General features: G+C 46.5%; 1 protein-coding gene across 1 annotated transcript in view; it reads left to right on the top strand.

The window, feature by feature from the left end:
* Positions 1-22584, top strand: part of LOC143788781 (uncharacterized) — a 417721-nt gene that overhangs the window by 88345 nt on the left and 306792 nt on the right. The window contains exon 2 of the mRNA XM_077278662.1: positions 1931-2009. The gene's annotated coding sequence lies outside the window, so the exon portion shown is untranslated. The remainder of the gene's footprint in view (positions 1-1930; positions 2010-22584) is intronic.

Genomic DNA, 22584 nt, shown 5'->3' with positions numbered 1-22584 from the left:
TCCCCCCCCCATCTCCGTGCGCGCACCCAGCCGCCGCGTCTAACCCGTGCCTTCCCTTTTCTTTTTTTTTTTCACATCCCCGTTCGCACACCCAGTGTAACAACTCTGTTGGCATCACGGCATGGCCTCTCATCTCTCACACTATCTTACCCACTGCTCCAGGTCATGATGTGGTTTCTGTTTCTTGCCAGCCCCATATTCTGTGCCTCTGCTCTCTGCATGCTTCCTGGCTGTGTGCATAGGGGGGCGGCCCCTGAACTCTCTGGTTCTTATAGGAATCAGGAGCACCTGTCTAATCTGTTTCTGACCAATTACCAAGAGGCCTCCAGTATTTAGTACAGCTCCACCCAGTGGACTGCGCTTTTGCTATGTGTTAGCTCAGTTTGTGTTTAGCTTCTGAGTTGCCAGGCCTTGCTCTGTGTTACTCCCTCTCTAGAGGCTTTTCTCCTTGCCTTGCCTTGATCTTGTTTGTCCGCCCTCCAGGAGGCTGTATATCCTGGTCCCTGTGTCTTTGTTCTTGTACCTTGTCTTGTTCCATTACCTTTAGACCTATAGTGTTACAGTCCAGGTTCTCATATTAATATTTCTAGGACTGTATAACATAATAGAAGCAACAAAATTAGCACAATTTTACAAAAATAATAAACTTTATTTAAATATTACAGATAATAACATCATATCAACAATAAATATGTGAGAATCACTAAAGACAGACAAGAAAACAGAGGATAAAGGATTTTGCCAAGGCAGCAAACTGCAGGGTAGAAACCACACCTCACTAAATTACATTGTATATAAAAAGCCCCAATCTGAGATTCCATATATAGATACAACCATGGCACTTAAGTCATAATAGACTTGATAAAGAGATTCAAACAGGATATAAGTGGACTGGAGTAATATATCATATTCAGGGAAGTAACTGACCAGTTTAAACCTCTAGCACAAAGGGGTAAAAATAGATTTAGGATGTAACATATTGGCTTGCTATACCTGTAGCCATGGTTGATCTGTGGAGGGTGGGTAAATCCTGCTGCCGTGCTGCCAGGCGCCTCAACGCGCGTTTCGACCGATGAGCTTCGTCAGGAGGCGTGGCTAATGCGGCAGAAGAGGTTCCCTATATAGTGCATGCAATTGAAATTTAATGGAGGGCCGGTGTGTGGTGTCCCACTAATGTTATAATAATCATGATGTCACCAAAGGCGGGCGTCCTCGATAACAGTTAACCAATAGAAAGCTTAAGAATTGGCCAGCCATTATCATGTAGAAAAGGACCTTTCAAAAACTGCACCAATAGTAATGCTAGTTTATAGTCACATGGTATAGTCATGTGAGTAGTGAGAGCACCGATTACATGCAGAAGGACCTTTGGATTTGGACCAATGAGATTTCTCCCATGTAGTCACATGGGGCTTTCTATAGAGAATCCATGGTAACGGCAAAATGCATCAATCGGCTCATTACTCTGTGATGCCGTGCTCTCAAAAGACCGACGCTGGCATCCCACACCGCATGTGACCAGAGGGAGGAACAAAGTCATCCCCATGGTAACCACAGTGACCGGACGCCGCGACAAGCCCGAGACCACGGCAGCGCACATGGGCTATGCATCTGGGTGTAGTGAAGAAGAACAGTAATTGGAAATAGTTAATCAGAATATGCATGGAATCTAAATAATATTAATAAAAAATAATAATAAAGGATTGCATAACATAAGCAGAGTTAGATAGAATTAAACAAACACGGACATAGCAATGATACAAAATGTTACAAAAACAAGATACAAAATGTTACACAATTGATTGAAAATACTGTTACTCAAAACCAATCTATTGATCTAGATATAGTTCAAAAAGCTATTTAATTCCATTATAGTTTTACTGTTGTTATTATTCTATAATAAGTTCTTATTTATATGCAATTTCCATAGGAATAATTCCACGACGCGCAGTGGGACCAAGCATCATGCAGACCTCCAAAAGTGGCACAGCACCATAAACAGATCCAAGGTGAGAGAAAATGCTTGTATGAAGGAATTGTTTAGAAAGAGAATAATCTCAGATCTGAAAAACTAATAAATAACAAAATTAAAATCAATATCAAATACTATACAAAACTAAATAAAATAAAGGAAACTTATTAAAATAGCGCATATACATGTTTATAAAAAAGACTTGAAGCTAACAAACTCATTAAGACCAAAGGGAGTGACAGTGTTTAGGGTTACCATCCATTTCGTTTCTATTTGCAAAAGCTTACATTTAGCATCACCCCCTCTATTGTATATTGTACAGTATATAAGTGGACTGGAGTAATATATATTCAGGGAAGTAACTGACCAGTTTAAACCTCTAGCACAAAGAGGTAAAAATAGATTTAGGATGTAACATATTGGCTTGCTATACCTGTAGCCATGGTTGATCTGTGGAGGGTGGGTAAATCCTGCTGCCAGGCGCCTCATCCCTCGTTTCGCCCGATGAGCTTAGTCAGGAGGCGTGGCTAGTGCGGCAGAAGAAGTTCCCTATATGTATAGTAATATGATATATTACTCCAGTCCACTTATATCCTGTTTGAATCTCTTTATCAAGTCTATTATGACTTAAGAGCCATGGTTGTATCTATATATGGAATCTCAGATTGGGGCTTTTTATATACAATGTAATTTAGTGAGGTGTGGTTTCTACCCTGCAGTTTGCTGCCTTGGCAAAATCCTTTATCCTCTGTTTTCTTGTCTGTCTTTAGTGATTCTCACATATTTATTGTTGATATGATGTTATTATCTGTAATATTTAAATAAAGGTTATTATTTTTGTAAAATTTTGCTAATTTTGTTGCTTCCATTATGTTATACAGTCCTAGAAGTATTAATATGGGAACCTGGACTGGACTGTAACACTATAGGTCTATATGTTTTTTGTTGTTTTGGGAGCAAAAATGTATTCCTGTAAGAAAATGTATAGATTGTGTTGTGTTGTTCCATTACCTTGTCTGTACTTAGTCCTATCTCTGTCTCCTTGTGTGTGACTTCCTTCCCTGCTGTGTGTTTCCTTGTGTTCTCAGTCTGCTTATGCTCTGCACTCTTGCGGCTCTGCCTGCTCTTAACCCTTGTGACTTTGCCTGGTATTCACTCTCTTGCAGCTTTGCCTCTGTTCCGCACTCCTGCGGTTCTGCTCCGTTCTACTCTGCTGCTGCAGAGACCTCTTGCTGCAGCTCCTCTCCGCATTCCTTGCGGTCCCGTTCTGCTTAGCTTTTGCTGCTGCAGAAACCTCTTGCTGCAGCTCCTCTCTGCATTCCTTGCGGTTCCGCTCTGCTTAGTTTTTGCTGCTGCAGAAACCTCTTGCTGCAGCTCCTCTCCGCATTCCTTGTGGTTCCGCTCTGCTTAGCTTCTGTTGCCGCTCCATCTCCTGCTGCTCTACCATTCCTATCCGCAGCCTTGCGGTTCTCTCCTGTGTGAACAGGTCCCAACCTGTTCCTTCCCACTCCATTCCTTCCTGCTTGTTTCCGTACCTGCATCTCGTGTGTGAACAGGTCCCAACCTGTTCCTTCACACTCCATTCCTTCCTGCTTGTTTCCTACCTGCATCTTCTGTGTGAACAGGTCCCTACCTGTTCCTTCATACACCACACCAACCTGCCCTTTGTCTCTGCCGTTCCTGCCAGCCCTGTGTCTCTGCCGTTCCTGCCAGCCCTGTGTCTCTGCCGTTCCTGCCAGCCCTGTGTATCTGCCATGCCTGCCAGCCTTGTGTCTCTGCCATGCCTGCCAGCCCTGTGTCTCTGCCGTTCCTGCCAGCCGTGTCTCTGCCGTTCCTGCCAGTCCTGTCTCGGCCAGCCGTGTGTCTCAGCCGTGCCAGCCTACTCGTCTGAGTTTCATCCGTGCTAGTCCTGCCTGATGCCAACACCTGTCCTAGTGTTCCTGTTCTCCAAGTGGGATCAGCAGCCACAGCCAGGCACCACGCTGGAGTAGCACCTGGCAGCTGCCTGCCGCACAAGCCTGACCTCACCATCAGAGGCTTTAGTGAAAACCAAGCCAGCTGTCATAGTCACGCCCCTTCCAGGGTAGTCTGGTTCGTGGCACAGTGGGGCCACAAACCCCCTTGGCTCACGCCCATCAGTCAGGGCGTGAGAGCGACACCCAACAGCCGCCAAACTTTGATAAGTGACGCGTTTCACTTATCAGAGCTCTCGTGCCTGCCATTTTCCTTTTTTTTTTTTTCACATCCCCGTTCGCACACCCAGCAGCCACCGAACTTTGATAAGTGACGCGGTTCACTTATCAGAGCTAGGGCCTTCGGTTTTAGACTTCTTTTCACAGGCATTTTTTTCTCCCTATTTGCGTTTTTTCTTTCAGCTTTTTCTTTTTCAGACAAGTTTGCACCAATCACTATCCCCATACACACACACACTTACAGTTATAAATAAAGTACACGCAAGCACCATATCCACATGAAAAAATGTCCCGCCCGTCACATTCATCCCAACAGTGCTATTCATTGGAGGAGGCATATTCTTTCATTGCCTCCGACACTGATAGCGAGGGAGAGGATCCCACATTCCTTTTCTCTTCAGATTCTTCCTCCTCCTCATCTTCCTCCTCAGGTCCTGCGGAACCGCCACGCAGACGTCGCAGGACAGGAGCAGCGCCCACCATAGATGAAGATGAAGCAGTACCCACTCCTGAAGATGAACCAGCGCGCCCATCTTTGGACCCCGTATGGACCTCGCCCCCCAAAAATTACGAGCCACTGATTCCTGATTTTGTGGCAGAATCAGGAATCAAATTTGACACCACCGGCCTCACAGAAATAGACTTTTTCAAAGTCTTTTTCTCTGAGGATTTTGTTAACCTCATGGTGGAGCAAACTAATTTGTATGCTCGTCAATTTTTGGAGCGAAACACCAGTTCATCATATTCTAACTGGTCTCCTGTAGACGCAGTGGAAATGATGCAGTTTTGGGGCCTGGTCCTTCATATGGGGCTCCTAAAGAAGCCAGAAATTCGGCAATATTGGAGTGTTGATATTTTATACAACACTCCAGTGTTCCGAGTGGTCATGGCCTGGACGCGTTATGAGGCCATCCATAAGTTCCTGCATTATTCCGATAATGCACAGTGTCCCGCACGAGATGACCCCAACTTTGACCGTCTGTTCAAAGTTCAGCCGGTCATCGAACACTTCAGCAAAAAGTTAGCTGAAGTGTACGTGTCCCAAAGGGACATCTGCGTGGATGAGTCCTTGGTTCATTTTAAGGGGCGGCTCAGATTCCGTCGACAAGAGGGCCAGGTACGGAATCAAACTCTGCAAGCTGTGTGAGAGTACCTCAGGGTACACCTACAGCTTTAGAGTCTACGAAGGGAAGGACACCAGGATTAAACCCCCTGAGTGTCCCCCTGTCCTGGGAGTGAGTTGGAAAATTGTGTGGGATTTGGTGCACCCACTGCTGGATAAAGGTTATCACCTCTACACTGATAACTTTTATTCCAGCATCCCACTCTTAAAATCCCTCTCTGCGTGAGGTACTGTCTGCAAAAATCAGATAGGCCTCCCGAAAACGCTATTTGGGCAGATGCTCAGAAGGGGTGACAGCAGAGCCCAATGTAGCGACCACCTGCTGGTGGTCAAGGACAAGAGGGATGTCCTTCTCTTGACCACCATACACGGTGATGGCAGTGCCCTCGGCACTGTACGGGGTACCTCTACATAGGTCAGCAAACCGGACTATGTACTGGGGTACAACAAAACCATGGGGGGCGTTGATCTCTCTGATCAACTCCTCCAACCATACAGTGCTTTGAGAAAGGCCAAGGTGTGGTACAAAAAACTGTCAGTGTACATCGTACAAATGGCAATGCTCAACGCTTTCCTGCTGTCACGATGTGCACGCCACACCGATACGTCGTACCTTCAGTTCCAGGAGGTAGTGGTTAAGGCCCTGATATTTGGCACGAGGGAAGGAGCGGGCACCAGTACTTCCGGAACTGAAGGTGCTCGTATCGTACTGGAAAAAGAGGTAAGTCGCAAAAATGGTGTCGAGTGTGTTACAAAACGGGAATACGCAAGGACACCATTTATCAATGCGACACCTGCCCCGAAAAACCTGGCCTGTGTATGAAGGATTGCTTCAAATTGTACCACACCTCCATGCACTACTAATTTACTTTACAGGAAACAGATTAGTTCCAAAAAGGGGGCACATCTAGGTAAGTTCATTGGTGGTCTAGTTTACAAAATGTCACATGTGGGTTTTTTTTTTTACTGTTTAGGCACATCAGGGCCTCTGCAAACGGAACATGACCCCCGCAGACCTAGATAAGTTCCCAATTAGGTCTAGTTTCCAAAATGGGGTCACTTGTGGGGGATTTCTACTGTTTAGGCACATCAGGGGCACTGCAAACGGAACATGACGCCCGCAGACCATTCCATCAAAGTCTGCTTTCCAAAACATCACTACTTCCCTTCCAAGCCCCTAAGTGTACCCAAACAGTAGTTTTCTCCCACATGTGGGGTATCAACGTACTCTGGACAAATTGGACAACAACTTTTGGGGTCCAATTTCTCCTGTTACCCTTGGGAAAATTAAAAATTGGGGACTAAAAGATCATTTTTGTGGGAAAAAATAGGATTTTTTATTTTATTCGGACTCCCATGACAGCACCACGAGAGAGGGGATCCGCTCTTCAGGAACAGGAAACCTACAGATACAAAAAGGCTGCACCTCTCCCACGTATCAGTTGGTTACCTGTTCCTGTAGGGACAGGTTCCTACAGATGAATTCTCATGGATCCCAGGCCGGCCAAATGAGGTAGCAGGGAAGTCTACCTCGGCCAGGGCGGGGCTTCCTGGAGACGCCACGGTGGTCCTGGCTGGGCTGCACGTCGGTGGCGTTCACAGCAGGGAGCAGAGTCCGGAGGATTCCTGTCTCCACGGATGTCAGCGCCAGTAAGTATTCCCATTCTCTCCTTGTTCCGGCGGGTGTGCGGTGCAGCGGGGTTGCGGAGTACCGGTGTCAGGAGGTGGGTGCCGTCCGGAGCGCTGCTGGCCACGTCTGGCATCCTGTGCTGCTCTCAGCACGAGCCGGAGCGTTTCCGGGCCGTGGTGACGTCGGGGCGAGCACGGCAAGCACTTCCGGGTTGCTGCACATGCGCAGTAAATCCAAGATGGAGGCGCCCACCGGATCCTGGACGCCGGGTTCAACGTGGGCCTTCTGGCCTCCCAGCTGCATTCCGGAGCAGGAGATCCAATAGGGACAGCGCAAGGCAGTCTGCTGACCAGAATCAGGGGGATTTAACCCCTTCATGACCCAGCCTATTTTGACCTTAATGACCTGGCCATTTTTTGCAATTCTGACCAGTGTTCCTTTATGATGTAATAACTCAGGAACGCTTCAACGGATCATAGCGATTCTGAGATTGTTGTTTCGTGACATATTGGGCTTCATGTTAGTGGTAAATTTAGGTCAATAATTTCTGCATTTATTTGTGAAAAAAACGGAAATTTGGCGAAAATTTTGAAAATTTCTAAATTTTCACATTTTGAATTTTTATTCTGTTAAACCAGAGAGTTATGTGACACAAAATAGTTAATAAATAACATTTCCCACATGTCTACTTTACATCAGCACAATTTTGGAACCAAAATTTTTTTTGCTAGGAAGTTATAAGGGTTAAAATTTGACCAGTGATTTCTCATTTTTACAACAAAATTTACAAAACCATTTTTTTAGGGACCACCTCACATTTGAAGTCAAATTGAGGGTTCTATATGGCTGAAAATACCCAAAAGTGACACCATTCTAAAAACTGCACCCCTCAAGGTGCTCAAAACCACATTCAAGAAGTTTATTAACCCTTCAGGTGTTTCACAGCAGCAGAAGCAACATGGAAGGAAAAAATGAACATTTAACTTTTTAGTCACAAAAATGATCTTTTAGCAACAATTTTTTTATTTTCCCAAGGGTAAAAGGAGAAACTGGACCACAAAAGTTGTTTTCCAATTTGTCCTGAGTACGCTGATACCTCATATGTGGAAGTAAACCACTGTTTGGGCGCACGGCAGGGCTCGGAAGGGAAGGAGCGCCATTTGACTTTTTGAATGAAAAATTGGGTCCAATCTTTAGCGGACACCATGTCGCGTTTGGAGAGCCCCCGTGTGCCTAAACATTGGAGCTCCCCCACAAATGACCCCATTTTGGAAACTAGATGCCCCAATGAACTTATCTAGATGCATAGTGAGCACTTTAAACCCCCAGTTGCTTCACAAATTGATCCGTAAAAATGAAAAAGTACTTTTTTTTCACAAAAAAATTCTTTTAGCCTCAATTTTTTCATTTTCACATGGGCAACAGGATAAAATGAATCCTAAAATTTGTTGGGCAATTTCTCCTGAGTACGCCGATACCTCAAATGTGGGGGTAAACCACTGTTTGGGCGCACGGCAAGGCTCGGAAGGGAAGGCGTGCCATTTGACTTTTTGAATGGAAAATTAGGTCCAATCATTAGCGGACACCATGTCACGTTTGGAGAGCCCCTGTGTGCCTAAACATTGGAACTCCCCCACAAGTGACCCCATTTTGGAAACTAGACCTCGCAAGGAACTAATCTAGATGTGTGGTGAGCACTTTAAACCCCCAAGTGCTTCACAGAAGTTTATAACGCAGAGCCATGAAAATAAAAAATAATTTTTCTTTTCTCAAGAATGATTTTTTAGCCCGCAATTTTTTTATTTTCCCAAGGGTAACAGGAGAAATTTGACCCCAAAAGTTGTTGTCCAGTTTCTCCTGAGTACGCTGATACCCCATATGTGGGGGTAAACCACTGTTTGGGCACATGCCGGGGCTCGGAAGTGAAGTGACTTTTTGAAATGCAGACTTTGATGGAATGCTCTGCAGGCGTCATGGTGCATTTGCAGCGCCCCTGATGTGCCTAAACAGTAGAAACCCCCCACAAGTGACCCCATTTTGGAAACTAGACCCCCAAAGGAACTTATCTAGATGTATGGTCAGCACTTTGAACCCCCAAGTGCTTCACAGAAGTTTATAACGCAGAGCTGTGAAAATAAAAAAATCATTTTTCTTTCCTCAAAAATAATTTTTTAGCCCACAATTTTTTATTTTCCCAAGGGTTACAGGAGAAATTGGACCCCAAAAGTTGTTGTCCAGTTTCTCCTGAGTACGCTGGTACCCCATATGTGGGGGTAAACCACTGTTTGGGCACACGTCGGGGCTCGGAAGGGAGAGAGCACCATTTGACTTTTTCAACGCAAGATTGGCTGGAATCAATCGTGGCGCCATGTCGCGTTTGGAGACCCCCTGATGTGCCTAAACAGTGGAAACCCCTCAATTCTAACTCCCAACACTAACCCCAACACACCCCTAACCCTAATCCCCACCCTAACCACAACCCTAACCCCAACACACCCCTAACCCTAGTCTTAACCCTAATTCCAACCCTAACATTAAGGCTATGTGCCCACGTTGCGGATTTGTGTGTTATGACCCCAATGGCGAGGGTCTCAGAGATATCAGCAAGTCTGCAAAGTACAAAAATCCAGCTCATAGGGCAGTGGTAACTGGGTTGACCATATATCTACTCCTAACGCCAACCCTAGAAGTAGCCGGGGAACATGCCTACGTTGGTCGCTAGATGTCTCGCGCCAGCCGGAGAGCTAACTACCCCTAGAAGAGGAAAACAAAGACCTCTCTTGCCTCCAGAGAAAAGACCCCAAAAGTAGGATACAAGCCCCCCACAAATAATAACGGTGAGGTAAGAGGAAATGACAAACACAGAAATGAACTAGGTTTAGCAAAGAGAGGCCCACTTACTAATAGCAGAATATAGTAAGATAACTTATATGGTCAACAAAAACCCTATCAAAAATCCACGCTGGAGATTCAAGAACCCCCAAACCGTCTAACGGCCCGGGGGGAGAACACCAGCCGCCCTAGAACTTCCAGCAAGGTCAGGATACAGATTATATACAAGCTGGACAAAAAATGCAAACAAAAACAAATTGCAAAAAGCACAAAAGCAGACTTAGCTTAATCAAGCAGGAACCAGGATCAGTAGACAAGAGCACTACAGATTAGCTCTGATATCAACGTTGCCAGGCATTGAACTGAAGGTCCAGGGAGCTTATATAGCAACACCCCTGACCTAACGACCCAGGTGAGCATAAAAGGAATGACAGACATACCCAGAGTCAAATCACTAGTAGCCACTAGAGGGAGCCAAAAAGTAAATTCACAACAGTACCCCCCCCTTAGTGAGGGGTCACCGAACCCTCACCAAGACCACCAGGGCGATCAGGATGAGCGGCGTGAAAGGCACGAACTAAATCGGCCGCATGCACATCAGAGGCGACCACCCAGGAATTATCCTCCTGACCATAGCCCTTCCACTTGACCAGGTACTGAAGCCTCCGCCTGGAGAGACGAGAATCCAAGATCTTCTCCACCACGTACTCCAACTCGCCCTCAACCAACACCGGAGCAGGAGGCTCAGCAGAAGGAACCACAGGCACCACGTACCGCCGCAACAAGGACCTATGAAATACGTTGTGAATGGCAAACGACACCGGAAGATCCAGGCGAAAGGATACAGGATTAAGGATCTCCAATATCTTGTAAGGACCAATGAATCGAGGCTTAAATTTGGGAGAGGAGACCTTCATAGGAACAAATCGAGAAGACAGCCATACCAAATCCCCAACGCGAAGTCGGGGACCCACACCGCGGCGGCGGTTGGCAAAACGCTGAGCCTTCTCCTGTGACAACTTCAAGTTGTCCACCACATGATTCCAGATCCGCTGCAACCTATCCACCACAGAATCCACCCCAGGACAGTCAGAAGGCTCCACATGTCCCGAGGAAAAACGAGGGTGGAAACCAGAGTTGCAGAAAAATGGCGAAACCAAGGTGGCAGAACTAGCCCGATTATTAAGGGCAAATTCAGCCAACGGCAAGAAGGTCACCCAATCATCCTGATCAGAAGAGACAAAACACCTCAAATACGCCTCAAGAGTCTGATTAGTTCGTTCCGTTTGTCCGTTAGTCTGTGGATGAAAAGCGGACGAAAACGACAAATCTATGCCCATCCTACCACAAAAGGATCGCCAGAACCTGGAAACAAACTGGGATCCTCTGTCCGACACAATATTCTCAGGAATGCCGTGAAAGCGAACCACGTTCTGGAAGAACACAGGAACCAGATCAGAAGAGGAAGGCAATTTGGGTAAAGGAACCAGATGGACCATCTTGGAGAAACGATCACATCACCCAGATGACAGACATGCCCTGAGACACCGGAAGATCCGAAATGAAATCCATAGAGATGTGTGTCCAAGGTCTCTTCGGGACAGGCAAGGGCAAGAGCAACCCGCTGGCACGAGAACAGCAAGGCTTAGCTCGAGCACAAGTACCACAGGACTGCACAAATGACCGCACATCTCTTGACAAGGAAGGCCACCAAAAGGACCTGGCCACCAGATCTCTGGTGCCAAAAATTCCCGGGTGCCCTGCCAACACTGAGGAATGAACCTCGGAAATGACTCTGCTGGTCCATTTAGCAGGCACAAACAATCTGTCAGGTGGACAAGAGTCAGGCCTACCAGCCTGAAATCTCTGCAACACACGTCGCAGATCTGGAGAAATAGCTGACAGGATAACTCCTTCCTTAAGAATACCCACAGGTTCAGCGACTCCAGGAGCATCAGGCACAAAGCTCCTAGACAGAGCATCGGCCTTCACATTCTTAGAACCTGGTAAATACGAAACCACAAAGTCAAAACGGGAGAAAAACAATGACCAGCGGGCCTGTCTAGGATTCAGGCGTTTAGCAGACTCGAGGTACATCAGATTTTTGTGATCAGTCAAGACCACCACACGATGCTTAGCACCCTCGAGCCAATGACGCCACTCCTCAAATGCCCACTTCATGGCCAACAACTCCCGATTGCCCACATCATAATTTCTGCCGGCGAAAACTTCCTAGAGAAAAAGGCACAAGGTCTCATAGTAGAGCAACCAGGGCCTCTCTGCGACAAATTGGCCCCTGCCCCAATCTCCGAAGCATCCACTTCAACCTGAAAGGGAAGTGAGACATCAGGCTGGCACAAAACAGGCGCTGAAGTAAACCGGCGCTTCAACTCCTGGAAAGCCTCCACGGCAGCAGGAGCCCAGTTAGCCACATCAGAGCCTTTCTTGGTCATATCCGTCAACGGTTTAACAACGCTAGAAAAATTAGCGATAAAACGACGGTAGAAGTTAGCAAAACCCAAGAACTTCTGAAGACTCTTAACTGACGAGGGCTGAGTCCAATCATGAATAGCTCGAACCTTGACTGGGTCCATCTCCACAGCAGAAGGGGAAAAAATGAACCCCAAAAAGGGAACCTTCTGTACACCAAAGAGACACTTTGAGCCTTTAACAAACAAAGAATTTTCACGCAAAATCTTGAAAACCATCCTGACCTGCTCCACATGCGAGTCCCAATCATCAGAAAAAACTAGAATATCATCCAGATAAACGATCAAAAATTTATCCAGATACTTCCGGAAAATGTCATGCATAAAGGACTGAAAAACTGAAGGTGCATTAGAGAGTCCAAATGGCATCACCAAGTACTCAAAATGACCTTCGGGCGTATTGAATGCGGTTTTCCATTCATCTCCTTGCTTAATGCGCACAAGGTTGTACGCACCGCGAAGGTCTATCTTGGTGAACCACTTGGCACCTTTAATCCGGGCAAACAAGTCTGACAACAACGGCAAAGGATACTGAAATTTGACAGTGATCTTATTTAAAAGCCGATAGTCAATACAAGGCCTCAAAGATCCGTCCTTTTTAGCCACAAAAAAGAATCCCGCACCAAGAGGGGAAGAAGAAGGACGGATATGCCCCTTCTCCAGAGACTCCTTGATATATGAACGCATCGCGGTATGTTCAGGTACCGACAGATTAAACAGTCTTCCCTTAGGAAACTTACTGCCTGGAATCAAATCTATTGCACAGTCACATTCCCTATGAGGAGGCAATGCACTTGACCTAGACTCGCTGAAGACATCCTGATAATCAGACAAATACGCCGGAACTTCCGAAGGCGTAGAAGTAGCAATAGACACGGGCAGGGAATCTCCATGAATTCCATGACAGCCCCAGCTTGACACTGACATTGCCTTCCAGTCCAAGACTGGATTATGGGTCTGCAACCATGGCAAACCCAAAACAACCAAATCATGCATCTTATGCAGAACAAGAAAACGTATCACCTCCCGATGTTCAGGAGTCATGCACATGGTAACCTGTGTCCAAAACTGCGGTTTATTTTCTGCCAATGGCGTAGCGTCAATACCCCTAAGAGGGATAGGATTTTCTAATGGCTCAAGAACAAAACCGCAGCGCTTGGCGAATGACAGATCCATAAGACTCAGGGCAGCACCTGAATCCACAAACGCCATGACAGGATACGATGACAGTGAGCAAATCAAAGTTACAGATAGAATGAACTTAGGATGCAAATTACCAATGGCGACAGGACTAACAACCTTAGTAAGACGCTTAGAGCATGCTGAGATAACATGTGCAGAATCACCACAGTAGTAACACAAGCCATTCTGGCGTCTATGAATTTTCCGCTCATTTCTAGTCAGGATTCTATCACATTGCATTAAATCAGGTGCCTGTTCAGATAACACCATGAGGGAATTTGCGGTTTTGCGCTCCCGCAACCGCCGGTCAATTTGAATTGCCAGGGCCATGGAATCATTCAGACCTGTGGGAATGGGAAAACCCACCATCACATTCTTAATGGCTTCAGAAAGGCCATTTCTAAAATTTGCAGCCAATGCACACTCGTTCCACTGGGTCAGCACGGACCATTTCCGAAATTTTTGGCAATACACCTCAGCCTCGTCCTGGCCCTGAGACATAGCCAGCAAGGCTTTTTCTGCCTGAATCTCAAGATTGGGTTCCTCATAAAGCAAACCGAGCGCCAGAAAAAACGCATCAATATCAGCCAATGCCGGATCTCCTGGCACCAGCGAGAAAGCCCAATCCTGAGGGTCGCCCCGTAAAAAAGAAATAACAATTTTCACTTGCTGAGCGGAGTCTCCAGAGGAACAAGGTCTCAGGGACAAAAACAATTTACAATTATTCCTGAAATTTCTAAATTTAAATCGGTCTCCGGAAAACAGTTCAGGAATCGGTATCTTAGGTTCTGACCTAGGATTTCTGGTAACATAATCTTGTATGCCCTGCACACGAGCAGCAAGCTGGTCCACACTTGTAATCAAGGTCTGGACATTCATGTCTGCAGCAATCACAAGCCACTCAGAGGTAAAGGGGAAAAGAAAAAAAAATGAGAGAAAAAAAAACAAAAAAAAAAAAACTCAGAACTTTCTTTCTTATAATCCCACTTCTGCAATGCATTTAACATTTAATACTGGCCTGGCAAACTGTTATGACCCCAATGGCGAGGGTCTCAGAGATATCAGCAAGTCTGCAAAGTACAAAAATCCAGCTCATAGGGCAGTGGTAACTGGGTTGACCATATATCTACTCCTAACGCCAACCCTAGAAGTAGCCGGGGAACATGCCTACGTTGGTCGCTAGATGTCTCGCGCCAGCCGGAGAGCTAACTACCCCTAGAAGAGGAAAACAAAGACCTCTCTTGCCTCCAGAGAAAAGACCCCAAAAGTAGGATACAAGCCCCCCACAAATAATAACGGTGAGGTAAGAGGAAATGACAAACACAGAAATGAACTAGGTTTAGCAAAGAGAGGCCCACTTACTAATAGCAGAATATAGTAAGATAACTTATATGGTCAACAAAAACCCTATCAAAAATCCACGCTGGAGATTCAAGAACCCCCAAACCGTCTAACGGCCCGGGGGGAGAACACCAGCCGCCCTAGAACTTCCAGCAAGGTCAGGATACAGATTATATACAAGCTGGACAAAAAATGCAAACAAAAACAAATTGCAAAAAGCACAAAAGCAGACTTAGCTTAATCAAGCAGGAACCAGGATCAGTAGACAAGAGCACTACAGATTAGCTCTGATATCAACGTTGCCAGGCATTGAACTGAAGGTCCAGGGAGCTTATATAGCAACACCCCTGACCTAACGACCCAGGTGAGCATAAAAGGAATGACAGACATACCCAGAGTCAAATCACTAGTAGCCACTAGAGGGAGCCAAAAAGTAAATTCACAACATTTGTGTGCTGATTTTTCCGCACCGTTTTTGAAAATTCTGCAGGTAAAACTTACTGCGCTTTACCTGCGGATTTACCACGGATTTCCAGTGTTTTTTGTGTGGATTTCACCTGTGGATTCCTATTATGGAGCAGGTGTAAAACGCTGCTGAATCCGCACAAAGAATTGACATGCTGCGGAAAATACAACGCAGCGTTTCTGCGCTGTATTTTCCGCACCATGGGCACAGCGGATTTGGTTTTCCATAGGTTTTCGTGGTACTCTAAACGTGATGGAAAATGCTACGAATCCGCAGCGACCAATCCACTGCGGATCCGCAGCCAAATCCACACCGTGTGCACGTAGCCTTATTCTAACCCTTATTCCAACCATAGCCCTAATTCTAACCCTAACCCTAATTGCAACCCTAATTCTAACCCTAGCCCTAAGTGCAACCCTAGCCCTAAGTGCAACCCTAGCCCTAAGTGCAACCCTAAGTGCAACCCTATCCCTAAGTGCAACCCTATCCCTAAGTGCAACCCTAACCCTAAGTGCAACCCTAACCCTACCCCTAACCCTCCTGGAAAAACAAAAATAAATATATTTTCTGTATTTTATTATTGTCCCTACCTATGGGGGTGATAAAGGGGGGGTTTATTTACTATTTTTTAAATTTTGATCGCTGTGATAGAACCTATCACAGCGATCAAAATGTACAGGGAACAAATCTGCCGGCCGGCAGATTCGGCGGGCAAACTGCGCATGCGCCCGCCATTTTCCAAGATGGCGGCGCCCATGCGAGAAGACCGAGGACACCGGGAGGGACACCGGGAGGGACACCGGGACTAGGTAAGTATGGGGGGGTGCGATCGGACAGCAGGGGGGGCGGAGGGGAGGACGGGGGAGGGGCGGAGGGGAGAGGAAGGCTCTTAGGACAGGACGTAGGGGTACGGAACACTGACGGCGGCTGCAGATCGCCGCCGTCAGTCGGTGGGGGGGGCCAGATCGGGGTCTCCAGCCATGGCCGATGCTATTGCAGCATCGGCCATGGCTGGATTGTAATATTTCACCAATTTTCATAGGTGAAATATTACAGATTGCTCTGATCAATCAGAGCGATCGTAGCCACGGGGGGGGTGAAGCCACCCCCCCTGGGCTGTAGTACCACTCCCCCTGTCCCTGTATGTCGGGTGAAATTGGAGTTAACCCTTTCACCCGGCCTGCAGGGATGCGATCCGACCATGACGCATATGCTGCGTCACAGGTTGGATTGGCACAGGTTTTCATGACGCATACGCTGTGTCAAAGGTCGGGAAGGGGTTAAGCAGGTTTCAGAGTCAGAACTATGCTTTGGCCTCATTTTCGTCATGGAGAGTGATGGTAATCGGCAGCCTCAGCTGCTGGATGAAGTGCGGCAGAAGCCCAAGGAGAAGGAGCATGTCAGGAGTGGCCTGTCCAGTCGTAAGAGCTCGTCCAGGCAGGGATCGAGAGCATCGACTGGGAAAGAACCCCCTCGTATTCCGGTACCTTTTTTCTGCGTGCACTGGTAAGTGATCTACGTGAAAGTTCACTCAGTGATGCAAGTCCCCTTATACTTTGTCATTTTAGGGGAAGAAACGTGTGGGCAAGACGAAACATAAGGAATGCGCCCTCTGTGGAGTCCCTTTGCCAGATTCTTGTCGCAAAAAAATTATGCACCCCCTGTATACAGAAGACGGTGAGGTCTACAGGAGGGGTGGGGGTGGAGTGACATTAGGTCAGATAGACAATATCACCTTTACTGTCCTCCCCCAGGTAGCTGTTATGACCTGGTGGTTAAGAGGCAACATGGGACAAGCTCTGAGGAGGTGGTATCTGTACTGACCGCAGTTCCTAATCCTAACACCAACACTAGAAGTAGCCGTGGGATGTTCCTGTCACTCCCTAGACACCTCGTCACAGCCTGAGAACTAACTACCCCTAAAGATGGAAACAAAGCTATCTTGCCTCAGAGAAAACCCCCAAAGGAAAGATAGCCCCACACAAATATTGACTGTGAGTGGAGAGGGAAATGACATACACAGAATGAAAACAGGATTTAGCAAAGGAGGCCAAAACTACCTAAATAGCCAGAACAGAAAAGGCTACTGTGCGGTCAGTATTAAAAGCTAAAAAATTCCACGCAGAGTTTACAAAAATAATCTCCACACCGACTCACGGTGTGGAGGGCAAATCTGCTTCCTCAGAGCTTCCAGCTAAGTTGAATATATCATACTGAAAAGCTGGACAAGAAAAAACATAACATGAGCTGAGCGATTAAGTCCACAGCAGGTGGACAACAAAAGAACAAGCAAGGACTTAGCTTTGCTGAAATGGACCGGCAATCAGAGAAATCCAAGGAGAGATCTGAATCCAACCAAGAAACATTGACAGCTGACACTGGCTGAAGCCCAGAGCCAGGTTAAATAGCAGAGCCAGGAGAGACGATCAGTGGAAGCAGCTGCTAATGCTAAACCCAAGGAGCAGCAGTTCCACTCAAAACCACCAAAGGGAGCCCAAGGGCAGAATTCACAAAAGTGCCATTCACAACCACCGGAGGGAGCCCAAGAACGGAATTCACAACAGTACCCCCCCTTGAGGAGGGGTCACCAAACCCTCACCAGAGCCCCCAAGCCGATCCGGACGAGCCAAGTGAAAAGCACGAACCAAATCGGCAGCATGGACATCGAAGGCAACCACCCAAGAATTATCCTCCTGGACATAACCCTTCCACTTGACCAGATACTGAAGCTTTCGCCTCGAAAAACGAGAATCCAAAATCTTCTCCACCACATATTCCAACTCCCCCTCAACCAACACCGGAGCAGGAGGATCAACAGAGGGAACCACGGGCACCACATATCTCCGCAAGAAAGATCTATGGAAAACATTATGGATGGAAAAAGAAGCTGGAAGAGCCAAACGAAAAGATACCGGATTGATAATTTCAGAAATCTTATAAGGACCAATAAAGCGAGGCTTGAACTTAGGGGAAGAAACCTTCATAGGAACATGACGAGAAGATAACCAGACTAAATCCCCAACACGAAGCCGGGGACCAACACACCGACGACGGTTAGCAAAACGTTCAGCCTTTTCCTGAGACAACGTCAAATTGTCCACCACATGAGTCCAAATCTGCTGTAACCTGTCCACCACAGAATCCACACCAGGACAGTCAGAAGGCTCAACCTGCCCTGAAGAAAAACTAGGATGAAAACCAAAATTACAAAAAAAAGGCGAAACCAAGGTAGCCGAACTAGCCCGATTATTAAGGGCAAACTCGGCCAACGGCAAGAAGGTCACCCAATCATCCTGATCAGCAGACACAAAGCATCTCAAATAGGTTTCCAAGGTCTGATTGGTTCGCTCAGTTTGGCCATTTGTCTGAGGATCAAATGCTGAAGAAAAAGACAAATCAATGCCCATTCTAGCACAAAAGGACCGCCAAAACCTAGAAACAAACTGGGAACCTCTGTCAGACACAATATTCTCCGGAATGCCATGCAAACGAACCACATGCTGAAAAAACAATGGAACCAAATCAGAGGAGGAAGGCAATTTAGGCAAAGGTACCAAATGAACCATCTTAGAAAACCGGTCAAAAACCACCCAGATAACAGACATCTTCTGGGAAACAGGAAGATCCGAAATAAAATCCATGGAAATATGCGTCCAGGGCCTCTCAGGGACCGGCAAAGGCAAAAGCAACCCACTAGCACGGGAGCAGCAAGGCTTGGCCCGGGCACAAGTCCCACAGGACTGCACAAAAGAACGCACATCCCGCGACAAGGAAGGCCACCAAAAGGACCTAGCAACCAAATCTCTGGTACCAAAAATCCCAGGATGACCTACCAACACCGAACAATGAACCTCAGAAATTACCTTACTAGTCCATCTATCAGGGACAAACAGTTTCCCCACTGGACAGCGGTCAGGTTTATCAGCCTGAAACTCCTGAAGCACCCTCCGTAAATCAGGGGAGATGGCAGAAAGAATCACCCCCTCCTTGAGAATACCAACCGGCTCAAGGACACCCGGAGAATCAGGCAAAAAACTCCTAGAGAGGGCATCAGCCTTCACATTCTTAGATCCCGGAAGATACGAGACCACAAAATCAAAGCGGGAGAAAAACAGGGACCATCGAGCTTGTCTAGGATTCAACCGCTTGGCAGACTCGAGGTAAATCAGATTCTTATGATCGGTCAAGACCACAACGCGATGTTTGGCTCCCTCAAGCCAATGTCACCACTCCTCGAATGCCCACTTCATAGCCAACAACGCCCGATTGCCGACATCATAATTACGCTCAGCAGGCGAAAACTTTCTGGAGAAGAAGGCACACGGTTTCATCAAAGAACCATCAGAACCTCTCTGAGACAAAACGGCCCCTGCCCCAATCTCAGAAGCGTCAACCTCAACCTGAAAAGGAAGAGAAACATCCGGCTGATGCAACACAGGGGCAGAAGTAAAACGACGTTTAAGCTCCTGAAAGGCCTCAACAGCCGCAGAGGACCAATTCATCACATCAGCGCCTTTCTTCGTCAAATCGGTCAGGGGCTTAACCACACTGGAAAAGTTAGCAATGAAACGGCGATAAAAATTAGCAAAGCCCAAAAATTTCTGAAGGCTCTTCACAGATGTGGGTTGAATCCAATCATGAATGGCCTGGACCTTAATAGGATCCATTTCTATAGCCGAGGGAGAAAAAATGAAACCCAAAAAAGAAACCTTCTGAACTCCAAAAAGGCACTTAGACCCCTTCACAAACAAAGCATTAGCACGAAGGATCTGAAATACCATCCTGACCTGTTTCACATGAGACTCCCAATCATCGGAAAAAAACAAAATATCATCCAAATATACAATCATGAATTTATCAAGATAATTCCGGAAGATTTCATGCATAAAGGACTGAAACACAGATGGAGCATTAGTGAGCCCGAATGGCATCACCAGGTATTCAAAATGGCCTTCGGGCGTATTAAATGCTGTTTTCCATTCGTCACCTTGTTTAATACGAACAAGATTATACGCCCCTCGAAGGTCAATCTTAGTAAACCAACTAGCCCCCTTAATCCGAGCAAACAAATCAGAAAGCAAAGGTAAAAGGTATTGGAATTTGACCGTGAACTTATTGAGAAGGCGATAATCTATACAGGGTCTCAAGGAGCCATTCTTCTTGGCAACAAAGACGAATCCAGCCCCCAACGATGACGAAGACGGGCGAATATGCCCCTTCTCCAAAGACTCCTTTACATAACTCCGCATTGCGGCATGCTCTGGCACAGACAGATTGAAAAGTCGGCCCTTAGGGAACTTACAGCCAGGAATCAAGTTAATAGCACAATCGCAGTCCCTATGAGGAGGAAGGGAGCTGGACTTGGGCTCATCAAATACTTCCTGGAAATCCGACAAAAACTCAGGAACTTCAGAAGAGGGGGAAGAGGAAATTGACATCAAAGGAACATCACTATGTATCCCTTGACAACCCCAACTAGTCACAGACATAGACTTCCAATCCAGCACTGGATTATGTACCTGTAACCATGGAAAACCCAGCACAACAACATCATGCAAATTATGCAACACCAGAAAACGACAATCTTCCTGATGTGCTGGAGCCATGTACATGGTCAACTGTGTCCAGTACTGAGGTTTATTCTTGGCCAATGGTGTAGCATCAATCCCCCTTAAGGGAATAGGGCTCTGCAAAGGCTGCAAGGAAAAACCACAGCGTCTGGCGAACTCTAAGTCCATTAAGTTCAGGCCAGCGCCTGAATCCACAAATGCCATAACAGAAAAGGACGATAATGAGCAAATCAGGGTAACAGACAAGAGAAATTTAGGCTGTACAGTACTAATGGTAACAGACCTAGCGACCCTCTTAGTAAGCTTAGGGCAATCAGAAATAGCATGAGCAGAATCACCACAGTAAAAACACAGCCTATTCTGACGTCTGAATTCCTGCCATTCTGCTCTAGTCAAAATCCTATCACATTGCATAGGCTCAGGACTCTGCTCAGAGGACACTGCCATATGGTGCACCACCTTGCGCTCGCGCAGGCGCCGATCAATTTGAATGGCTAGAGACATTGATTCGTTCAAACCAGCAGGCGTGGGAAACCCCACCATAACATCCTTAAGGGCTTCAGAAAGACCCTTTCTGAAGATTGCTGCCAGGGCATACTCATTCCATTTAGTGAGCACAGACCACTTTCTAAATTTCTGGCAGTATACTTCTGCCGCTTCCTGACCCTGACACAGAGCCAGCAAGGTTTTTTCTGCCTGATCCACAGAATTAGGTTCGTCATACAGCAATCCGAGCGCTTGAAAAAATGCGTCTACATTGAGCAATGCAGGATCCCCTGACTCAAGGGAGAATGCCCAGTCCTGAGGGTCTCCACGCAGCAGAGAAATGACAATCTTCACCTGCTGAATGGGGTCACCAGAGGAACGGGGTCTCAAAGCAAAAAACAATCTGCAGTTATTTTTAAAGATCAAAAATTTGGATCTATCCCCAAAAAACAAATCAGGAGTAGGAATTCTAGGCTCTAAAGCCGGAGTCTGAACAACATAATCTTGGATACTCTGTACCCTTGCAGCGAGTTGATCCACACGAGAGAACAAACCCTCAATATCCATGTCAGCGCCAGAATCCTGAACCACCCAGAGATTAAGAGGACAAAACAGGCTGCAGAGAAAAAAAAAATGGCTCAGAACTTTTTTTTCCCTCTTTTGAGATGCATTCAACACATTGTGGGCCAGCTGTAATGTTATGACCTGGTGGTTAAGAGGCAACATGGGACAAGCTCTGAGGAGGTGGTATCTGTACTGACCGCAGTTCCTAATCCTAACACCAACACTAGAAGTAGCCGTGGGATGTTCCTGTCACTCCCTAGACACCTCGTCACAGCCTGAGAACTAACTACCCCTAAAGATGGAAACAGAAAGCTATCTTGCCTCAGAGAAAACCCCCAAAGGAAAGATAGCCCCCCACAAATATTGACTGTGAGTGGAGAGGGAAATGACATACACAGAATGAAAACAGGATTTAGCAAAGGAGGCCAAAACTACCTAAATAGCCAGAACAGAAAAGGCTACTGTGCGGTCAGTATTAAAAGCTAAAAAATTCCACGCAGAGTTTACAAAAATAATCTCCACACCGACTCACGGTGTGGAGGGCAAATCTGCTTCCGCAGAGCTTTCAGCTAAGTTGAATATATCATACTGAAAAGCTGGACAAGAAAAAACATAACATGAGCTGAGCGATTAAGTCCACAGCAGGTGGACAACAAAAGAACAAGCAAGGACTTAGCTTTGCTGAAATGGACCGGCAATCAGAGAAATCCAAGGAGAGATCTGAATCCAACCAAGAA

This window comes from Ranitomeya variabilis, chromosome 8 (genome assembly GCF_051348905.1).
Source record: "Ranitomeya variabilis isolate aRanVar5 chromosome 8, aRanVar5.hap1, whole genome shotgun sequence".
Classification (NCBI taxonomy): domain Eukaryota; kingdom Metazoa; phylum Chordata; class Amphibia; order Anura; family Dendrobatidae; genus Ranitomeya; species Ranitomeya variabilis.
The sequence above is the reverse complement of the archived record's forward strand: the minus strand, read 5'-3'. Positions and strand labels throughout refer to the sequence as shown.